Source organism: Octodon degus, unplaced genomic scaffold, assembly GCF_000260255.1.
Source record: "Octodon degus isolate 3935 unplaced genomic scaffold, OctDeg1.0 scaffold00089, whole genome shotgun sequence".
In the NCBI taxonomy this organism is placed as follows: domain Eukaryota; kingdom Metazoa; phylum Chordata; class Mammalia; order Rodentia; family Octodontidae; genus Octodon; species Octodon degus.
The window spans coordinates 10,473,331-10,483,954 of record NW_004524665.1 but is presented as its reverse complement, the minus strand read 5'-3'; the positions used below and the strand labels follow the sequence as shown (position 1 = coordinate 10,483,954).

General features: G+C 44.5%; 2 pseudogenes; one reads left to right on the top strand and one right to left on the bottom strand.

Moving 5' to 3' along the window:
- Positions 1 to 533: 533 nt before the first annotated feature.
- On the bottom strand, positions 534 to 615 carry LOC111818388 (annotated as a pseudogene).
- Positions 616 to 5,356: 4,741 nt separating this feature from the next.
- Positions 5,357 to 5,483, top strand: LOC111818379 (annotated as a pseudogene).
- The last annotated feature ends 5,141 nt before the right edge of the window (positions 5,484 to 10,624 follow it).

Below are 10,624 nucleotides of genomic sequence, written 5' to 3'. Positions count from 1 at the left end.
CATTTGTACTGGGTGGACTCGGGGCCTGAGACTGCATTTTGTTCCTTCTCTTTGTCATTTTGTATACCACTGTCTTCTGACCTTTGGTGTAGAGTGTAGATAGAGTTATTACCTTAGTACCAGGTCTGAATCTATGAAGTTTAGATTCCTCCAGGTGGGTGTTGTTTGGATCTGGTTGCTGTGCTCCACTTCTTCCTGCTGCAGCTGTTAGAGTTGAACCCTTTGTGTCACTCTGGCAAGATGTTCTGCTCCTGAATCAGCTGGGTGGGTCTTGCCTCTAGCCTCTTTGCAGGGAGTACTGCTGAAGGGTTCCATGCTGGGCCTGCACTCTGGGTCAAAAGAGGATCCGCGGGCCCCGGGTCATCTCACTCGCATGCTGGGCCTGAGCTCTGGGTCTCTTCAGGATCTGGAGGGCTTTGGGTGGTCTCATTCACTTGTGGGGCTTGGGCTCTGGGTCTGTTCAGGATCTGGCCCCAGGTCCTCTCACTCACTCGCTGGGCCTGCGCTCTGGGTCTATTTCCCTACTGGGTTTCAGTCCTTTTTTGGGTACTCTATACAGTAAGAGAAACTTCTCTAGTAATATACTATAGAAAAGATGCCTGAAAGTATAGTCTTTCAATCCTTTTTTTTTTTTTTTTTTCAATTCCCCTAGTCTTTCCTTTTGGAATAAGACTGTTCACTCCATGCTATTGCATATTGGAAATAGGTAACTTACTTTTCTAATTTTATAGGGGTTCCGAGGTAAGAGTTGGCTTTTAGTTTCAGAAGAGAGTTGATTTGGATTTCCGAGCAATTCTGGAACTGTTGAGTCTTTGGAGAAGGGATTATTGCATTTTTGGTTGTAGACAGGATAGTTATATCATGTTGGGTAGAAACATGAGATTACCTAGGGTTTAAGGAAATATGCTTGGCTGTTGTCTTAGTCATGTACTTGTCTTTCAGACAAAATACCCATAATCTATAATTTAACAGAGAATGAGGGGTTCATTTTGGGTCACAGTTTCAGAGGTTTCAGCCCACAGTTGGCTAGCTGTAGGGCAGAAATGGTATGGCAGAAGAACCAGGTAGATGAGCTGAGCATGCTAATTCAGGCCTGTGACCCCAGAACCTAGGAAGCTGGGGCAGGGGAACTGCTGAGTCCAAAGCCCTTTTGGGCTATCTAGTGAGTTTAAAGCCATCCTGAACATGGAAGATGTTATGCTGTTCACATTCTGGTGGCCAGGAACCACCATGGCAGGAGGAAGACATACCCTTCCAGTTTACACCCCCAGTGACCCACCTTGAATCAGGCTCTACCTCCCGGTGGCAAGTCAACTATGGCACCTTCGTAGCCCAGTCACCTTCCAACAGCTCCACCTCTGAAAAACATGAGGCTTTTGGGGGACATTCTGGATCTCAGCCAAAGAACTCCAGTTGACCAGTTGTAGATTGTGACCATTCATGATGATTTCAATGTGACTGGATCAGGAGGTGCCTGAAAACTAGGAAAGCACGTTATAGACTTTTTTTCTTCATGTTATAGTTTTATATCTAGATGTTTCTCCAAAACCTCTTGTGCTCAGAGGAGGATGACTGGATTCTTTTTTTAAAATTTTTATTTATTTATTTATTTGTGTGTGTGTGTGTGTGTGTGTGTGTGTGTGTGTGGCCAGCTCAGCCCACCAGGGGGCGGGGCTGGCTGGCATGTGGTGCTGGGGGATTGAACCGTGGTCCCTGTGCTTTGCTAAGCTTGTTCTAAGTAGGTGCTTTAGACCACTGAGCCATCTCACCAGCCCCGGATGACTGGATTCTGAGGGTGGCACAATGGTCAGGAGGTGGCATCTAGTTGGAAGAGGTGGGTCACTGCAAGCACGGCCTGGAATTGTGTCTCTTTCCTTGGTCTTCACTTTGCTCTTTGTTTCCTAGATCCCATGAGGTGAGCAGCTGTCCTCTGTCCAGGCCTTTCCACCATGCTGCTCTACTCTGGATCTAGCCAACTGAGGACTGAAACTTCTATAAACTGTGAGCCAAAATAAACTTTGCTTCCCTTAAATTGTGGGTGGGAGGAACTGTGTCTCAGGGATAAGAAAGTAACTAAGCATACTTCTGGGTGTGTCTGAGAAGGTAATGGGGACATGGCCCTGGGGATTATATCTTGCTCCTTGCCATTGCCTCTCCACTACACTTTCCAACCTTATCTGCTTGCCAGCTCCCATGAAGTGAGAAACTCCACTCCATCAAGTCCTTCTACCATGACACATTCTTTACTTGGAGCCAGCCATGGAAAGGAATGTTTGAAAGCATGAGCCAAAACAAACCTCTCCTCTTCTGAGTTGCAGGTACGAAGGATTTTGTTCTAGCAACAGGAAGACTAACAATTACAGCAATTTTGAGAAACACGAAAGTTAAGGATGGTGACACATTCATGTGGGAATCCTAGCACTGAGAGGGCCAAGGCAGGAGGATTTGTGTGAGCTCAAGGCCAGCCTGGGCTACATAGTGAGCTAAAGACCAGCCTTAACTACATAGTGAGAATCTGGAGTCTGTAAAAAGCATGGGAGAAAACGAAAAAGAAAAAAAGCTAGAAGCCAGAGACATGGTATTTCCTAGTTTCAAGATATCTTGAAACAGAAAAGAAAGGAAGCCTGACACTTCCTTTTTCCCTCTGACAGCCAGAGGGGGCATGACCTGGCAAAAGGCCAGATCTAACACCTCTCCAGGAATGGCCTGGGGAACTGGCCCCTGGGTCCTTCTGACATCCTTGATGTTACTGTGGTGCTGCCCTTCAGACCCTGCTAAAAGGAGCCAGGCTCACCTGATGGTCATGATGCTTCTCCCACTAAGGTGCTGTTGTCATCTCTCTGAGGAAGTTGAAAACCATGCCTAGTGGCAAAGATCTGGGAGGGATAGACCCCACTGCTACATCCTTAAGTCTCTAAACCTCAAGGGGCCATGACCAAAGGGTTAGCCCTCCCAGAGACTCCTGAGATGCAGCAGCAGCAGCAGCCATGATTTCAACTCCACTGTGTTCTCAACAACTTGGGAGCTGTCAGTGAAGCAGCTGCTTCTCCCAGAGTTGGGCTGCAATTGTCTTGGGTACTCTGAAGTCAGTCCATGAGACATTTGTCTTGTGGTGGCAGCAGGCTTGGAACATGGACCACCCTGATGACTGCTCTGTAACCTTTCTTTGTCCTCAAAGTCCTTAAATAGGTTCAAGACATGCATAAAACTACATGTGTGCATCTACCAATGGTCTATTTAAGCAGAGCATCTTCACACTTTAGCATAGATTCCCCTTCTTGAGTCTTTACCCACGTTCTACAGTACGGGTCCTAATAAGGACCTTGCTTGGGTGGTCCTGTTGCCAAGCTGTGATTTTCACCTCAGGCAGAGTGGGCTGAGCTGGTTACATTAATAAAAGCTGTCAACACTATGCACTGCTAGCTTAGAAGAGTTTGAGAGACCACTGGCAAAGACCAGCAACAAGGAGCAAAAGAGACCAACAGTGACTGGCAGCAGGAGCCAGTATCACCTTGGGTCAGTCAGGGGCAAGTGATGGGGACCCCAATGGCCTGCAGAGAGCCCCCAAGAAGCAGCAGAAGCTACTGGAAGAGACCCAGACAGCTGCCAAAGAGGCCATGAACCTTGGCTGATGATGAGCTGATGGGGAAGCCAGCAGCCGAACACGAGCTGTCAAGACCATTGCCACTCAGAGCCAGAGCTATGACACCAGAAACTGAGGGCTATTTCCACACAAGTCCAGAGCCATTAACAGAGCTGCACTTTGCCAGTTTGTGATTTTTATCCAAATTGAACAAAAGTACCCTCAGCTGACTAGTGACAACATCACAAAGCTACAGTAATCCCAATGGCATAGTAACAGATACATACGTATACCAATGAAACAGAAGATAGCCCAGAAATAAGCCCACAGATAGTCACTAAGTGTTGCATGTTTATCCCCTCTAACATTCGGCTGAAGTTTAATTGCCATGGTAACAATGTTAAGCGGTAAAAACCTTTGAGAGCTCTTTGGCCATGAAAGATCTGCCCTGGTGACTGAACTAGTACTGGCAGAGTAGAAGGGGCTGTTTGGTGTGTTCTCTCTCCATGTACTACCTTCCTCCACTTGACAATACTGCAAGAAGGCCCTCAACAAATGTTAGAACCTTGACATTTTACTTCCCAGATTCTAGATCTATAAGAAATCAATTTATTTTTCCTCACAAATTGCATCATATCAGGCATTTTATTTATTTATTTATTTATTTTTTGTATTTCAGGGAAGGGTCTACAGGGCATTCAGGGTCTCACTACTAGATTGGACTTGTAGTGATCCACCTGTTTACAGCCTCCCAAGAGCTGGGATTGCAGGACTAGACCACCACGCCCTGTCTCAGTTGCCATCTCAGCGTGCTCCGGGGGGCGGGGCTGGCATGGCAGGCCAGGGATCAAACCCCTGGTCCCTGCACCTGCTTGCAAGTGCTTTAATCCATTGAGCTATTTGGCCGGCCCATCAAGTATTTTATTATACCAGCACAAAACAGCATTAATGAACAGTCAGTAAGATGAACAATAGAGTAAAAAGATAACCTACAGAATAGAAAACAAAGTTTTCCAGCTACACCTTGGACAGAGGACTAATATCTAGAATATGTAAAGAATTCAAAGTATTTAACCCTCTCAAAATAAAAACCCAATTCAAAGCAGCCAACTGGGCTGGGGAGGTAGCTTGGCAGTCTAAGTGCCTCCCTGGTAAGCACAAGGAGCCGAGTTTGATCCCCAATATCGCATGACATGCCAGCCCTGAAACCAGGTGTGGTGGCACATGCCTGTAATCCCAGCGCTGGGGAGACTGAGACAGGTGGATCACTATAAGTCTGAACTGTGTAGTGAGACCCTGTATGAAATAAACAAATTTTTTTAAAATTACTTTTTAATTTTTTTTTTAAGATATGGTCTTACTTTGTAGTTTTATTTTGCTCCTTTCTTTTTATTTAGTACAGGGTCTACAGGGTCTCACTATGTAGATCGGACTTGTAGTGATTTTCAGCCTCCCAAGCACTACAATTAAGGCACACACCCCCATGCCCAGTCTCAATCACATTCTCAGCGCCTCCCAGGGGTGGGACTTTACGGCGGGGCCGGGGATCAAGCCCCCAGCCCCTTTGTCTGCCTAAGCAAGTGCTTTAATCTACTGAGTGAATAAATAAATTTTTAAGAAGCGGTCAACTGAAGTGAACAGAAATTTCTCAGAAGTGCAAATGCCCAATAAATACATAAAAGATATTACTGGCCATTTGAGAAATGTTAATTAAAACAACACTGATAGTCCATCTCTCTCCAGAAAGAATGGCCATCAATAAGACATCAAATCATCGCTTCTCAGCCTTTTGGCTAATATCAAGTGTAGTATCTGTGCTTATCAATTTAATATCTGATATTCCCTCTCTCTGAGGACAGCATATTAAATCTGACACCGCCAGGCCCATGGATAACCCACTACTATTATGGACTACTGGACTATATCGGATTATTTTGCTGAATTCATGCACCTACAATATTTCAATGGCAATGTAATACCTATCTCTGACAAAACCAAACAAAAAAAGGGCATACAAATGAAGGATCATTGTATACAAAATAGTTAGGATAGATATACTGCTACTTTCTCTTAATTCAATGAGAAGAATTATTTGTACTAATAGTGTTTGGACAGGATATCATGTCTGCATCTTGTACTATGAATAACCACTACGAAGACAACAATATGCAATGTATTAATTATTGAAACTGTCCTAATCGGTTTTGAAACTGTCTCATTGCTATTTGTTTCTCAATAAAATTAATAAAAATAAATAAATAAATAAGACATCAAATCATTGGTGAGGACACAAGGAAAAAGGAACCCTTTTGTACTACTCATAAGAATGTAAACTAGTACAACCACTATGGAAATCAGTATAGAGATTTCTCAAAAAACTAAAAATAGAAATTCCATTTGGCCCCGATATTCCCCTTCTGGGTGTCTTCCTGAAGGAGGCAAAGACATCATAGTACAGCACTGCATGCATACCCGTGTTGACAGCAGTACAATTTGGAAGCAGTCTATGTGTCCGTCAGCAAATAAGTATATAAAGAAAGTGTGGTGTTTATACACAACAGAGCACTACTCTGCTATAAAGATGAATACTTGCAAGTCATTTATAGAGAAATGGATGTATCTTGAGATCATAATATTAATGGAAATAAAGCACATACAAAAGCTTACACCCTATGGCTTCTCTTGTACGAGAAGCCCAAAGTATAAACAAGGAGCAAAACTTAAAAGTATGGCCGGGGTGCTGGTGAGATGGCTCAGTGGTCTAAAGCACCTACTTAGAACAAGCTAAGCCAAGCAAAGCACAAGGACCTCGGTTCAATCCCCCAGCACCACATGCCAGCTTGCCCGCCCCCTGGTGAGCTGAGCTGGCCACACACAAATAAATAAATAAATATTAAAAAAAAAAAAAAAAAGAAAAAAAAAAAAAAAAAAAGTATGGCCAGGCCTGGCAGTGCATGCCTGCAGTCCTGGTATGCAGGAGACGGAAGCAGGAGGGCTGCGACAAGCTTGAGCCTAGTCTGGACTGCATAGTGAGAACCCGTCTTAGCAGCAAACAAAAAGAGACAGAAATGGAGACAGAAAAGGATACAGGAAGGCAGTGCACAGATCTTTGTAAGAGAGCAGGGGACCATGAAATGCGGGAAAGGGATGGAAAGAGAACAACAACAACAAAGATACATCCTGTACATGCCGACTCCCCCATGGTGTGACCATTGTTACTGCAAACCTGTGCTAAAAAAGTTTGAAGAAATTTAAAAGGGCTGGGAATGTAGCTTAGGTAGAGCACTTGCTTTTGCGTCTAATCCCCAGTATGAAAAAAAAAAGTATTATTTCAAAACTGTTTCGTCTAAGGTATTTATTAAAAAATAAACATAGGATTGAAAATCTTTACCTTTTATTCTAGAACCACATGTAAATATTTCATAGCCTACTATAGAATAATTCTAAATGTTGAAATTCAACTTGAAGTATTTACAAGGTTATGACTAAGACATTCACTCCTGAGCCTACAGAACCCCTTATGTGATTTCCTCACAGTGAGATAAAGCACACCATCTCCTGGCCAGGGTGTGGCTCATTGGTACAGTGCCTGCCTAACATGTATGTGTCCTGGGTTTAATCCCAAGCCTATAACCAAATGCTTGCACTATTTTCCATGCTTTGCATTCTTTTTTTTAAAAATTATTTATTTATTTTTATTTATTACATTTATTTATTGTGTGTGTGGCCAGCTCAGCCCACCAGGGGGTGGGGCTGGCTGGCATGTGGTGCTGGGGGATTGAACCGCAGTCCCTGTGCTTTGCCAAGCTTGTTTCAAGTAGGTGCTTTAGACCACTGAGCCATCTCTCCAGCCCCGCTTTGCATTCTTATAATGTGATTTCAATGCTCTTTTCCATGAAATTTGGGTGAGCCTTTGTGGATGGCAGAGCGGTTGTCACTTACAGGGATAGTTCATTAGGTCATGTGCCTCTGTTCTGTTCCATCAGGATGAAGCCCTCGGCACTCTGTGCTCCGGACTGGCTTGTGGCCTTCCCCCTGAGTTCCTATGCTGAAGCCCTAGCAGAAGAGACACCAGAAAGCTCATCCTCTCTGCAGTAAGAAGCAGCTGGCTGATGGGCGAGTCCTCCCTACCAGAAGCTTCACTAAGTGGTGGGAGCCTATGGCTCACGTACCGCTGGCTGTTATCACTGAAAGCACAAAAAAGTTCACCATCACTGGTCTTGAACTCGATTCTCCAAATTCCAAAACTGGGAAATAAGTTTCTTTTGCTAAAGCCACCCAGTTCATGGTGCCTTCGTACAACAGCCTGACCTTCCTGACCCTTCTGTACTACCATGCCAACCAAGGTTGCTCAGCAGCTGGGACATCCCTAGAGGCCGTGGTCCCCAGCCCTGGTCAGATGCCCACTTTTAGCCAGCACTACTCAACTGCAGATTCACGAGCTAACTATATGATGGTGTTATAAGCAATGGAAACTTGGGTATGGACAGATGTGCTTGTAAATGTCTTGTTTTCCTGAGTACTACAAATCTGAACACATCTGCACTGGATTCTTGTGTTTGGCAAACATTGCTGGATTGATGTTGATGGTCATATCATGGCTCAGCATTGAATGTGTCTCCAGTCTGGTCCTCCAGTGCTGATGAGAAGCAATGTCCTGATTCTCCAGGCTTGTGGACCCTTTCCTTCTTTCCTCCTCCCTTCCTCCATACTGGGAAGGGAACCCACCACCTTCACACTGAGCTGCATCCCCAGCCTTTTTTATTTTTTAAAACAAGGCTGTACTAAGTTGCTAAGGCTGGGCTGGAACTTGTGATCCTCCTGATAGGAGTGCTGGGATTACAGGTGTGCTCCATTACACCCAGTTCTATGATGCATTTTCATGTTTTCTTCTTTGGATGCTTTCAGGCTCTCATGGATCCTCCTCTCCCGGCAGGGCACTGTTCTTTGCTATTCCTGGTGAGGCATGCTCAGTGACACCCTCTCCCTGAGGCGACAACTTCCAACTCTGCAGAGCATTCTAAGACGCTCTGGGTACTTTCTTTCCCTCTGGAATTCCCACTGCTTTGATTTCTAGAGTGATTTCCATACCATTACATTCCTACCCAGGTTTTTTTCCCCTTTAAATAAATTCCTGTCATCTCTCCTAGCTTAGAGGTTGGCTAAGTTTAGGCAAGAGGTCTGCACATGCCTTCAGTCAGGTGTCAGCTGGAGCCAGGGCCACCCACAGCCTATCTGGCTGCCTTCCTGCCATTGCACAAGCATCTGGCATGGACGTTGGCACTAGTGCACTCTTTCATGGTGCTCACGTGGTCAGTGGTGACTCCTCAGAACGCATGGTCTCTGGACAGATTTCCCAGGGTGACGTCTCTAGCACTGAGCATTCCAATGCCCACTAAAAAATAACTTTTTGTTGCTTTTGAGACAGGGTCTTGCTAAGTCACTTAGGCTGGATTTGAACTTACTAGTTACCCCAGGCTGGCCTCAACACGGTCAATGCCAAGATGGCAGGTGTGATCCACCATTGTGGGCTATTTTACAATTTTATTTTATTTTTTAATTTTCATATAATTTATTTATTTTAAAGACAGTACAAATTAGAACAGAAAAAAAATACAAGTGATATAGAATTTCACTTAATAAAGTAACATGAATTTCACAGTATTTGTTGTGATACAAGAAGACATAGTATTGTCTTCCAACCAGTTATTCATATTACCAGGTATATGCACATTAAATTAGAAGAAAGAAAAAAAGAGAAATGTATAAGAAATTCAGACGTGAGAAAGTATTATTTTACAATTTTATTTTTATTTATTTATTTTGCAGAACGGGGATTGAACTCAGACCCTTGGAAGGGTCTGAAGTTCAGGCTTCCCTGGCAGCTTGCCAGGGAAGCGCTTACTCCACTGAGTCATCTCTCTGGCCCCTTATTTTACAATTTTAACCTATAATAATTTTATTCCCTAGCTTTTCTTTGGTTTCTTGAAGAGCTGTATGAGTGGGGGATCTTTTCAGACCCCTGATGTACTAAGGTCGCTCTGGAATTCTCTTCATTTTCCGACACAGTCACACAGCACACAAAGGGAGCCCACAGCAAGGCACGTGGAAGCAGTGCCTTTTCAGTAGTACGCATCTTTTTTTTTTTTTTTTTTTCTTTGTACCAGAAACTGAATTCAGGGCCTTGCACTTGCCAGCCAGGAACTGTGCCACTCAGCTGTATCCCTGGTCCTTATTTTTCAGTATTTTCCTGTTTCTTCTTTGATTATTATTATTTTGTGGCCAGCTCAGCCTCCCTGGGGGTGAGGCTGGTGTGGCATGTTGTACTGGGGATCGAACCGTGGCCTGCACTTGCCTAGGAAGGCGCTTTAGACCACTGAGCTATCTTACTGGCCCTGTTACTATTTTTAAAAAGATGGCAGTATGCTGTATTGTCCAGGGTGACCCTAAACTGCCTGGACTCTGTTAGGTTTTATTGGCTCAGCAGAGAAGAAAAAAAAAGGAAGGCCTTTATTGTCATTAAGGACACAGAGAGGCCTTCAGGGAGATGGGACAGATCCTCTGATCTGAGGCAAAGGGGAGCGAGGGATCTGTGGATTTTTGCTAAGGGCGTAGTTTGAGGGACAGGTTCAGTGACATGTAAGGGCTGACTGGGGTTTCCCTTGTGGTGTGGGAAAGGTAAAAGGAAGTTGTATTTGGGGCTGGAGCTGGGGTGGAAGAGTGGTCTCCGGGAAGATAAGCTGTTGTTTTTTGGGATTCAGCCATGCTGGATCAGGGCCATAATAATTTAGCAGTTTAGAGCCGGCTAAACAGGTCAGCGGATTAAAGCATTTGCTTTAGGCAGAAGCATCGGCTGGGGTTCGATCCCCAGCGTTCTGTGCTGGCCCCACCAACCGAGATGTGCTGAGATGGTGATTAAGACTAGGCGTGGTGGTGCATCCCTGTAACCCCAGCTCTTGGGAGGCTGAACACAGGCAGATCACTATGAGTCCGATCTACATAGAGAGACCCTGTAGGCCCTGTCCTAAAATACATAATAAT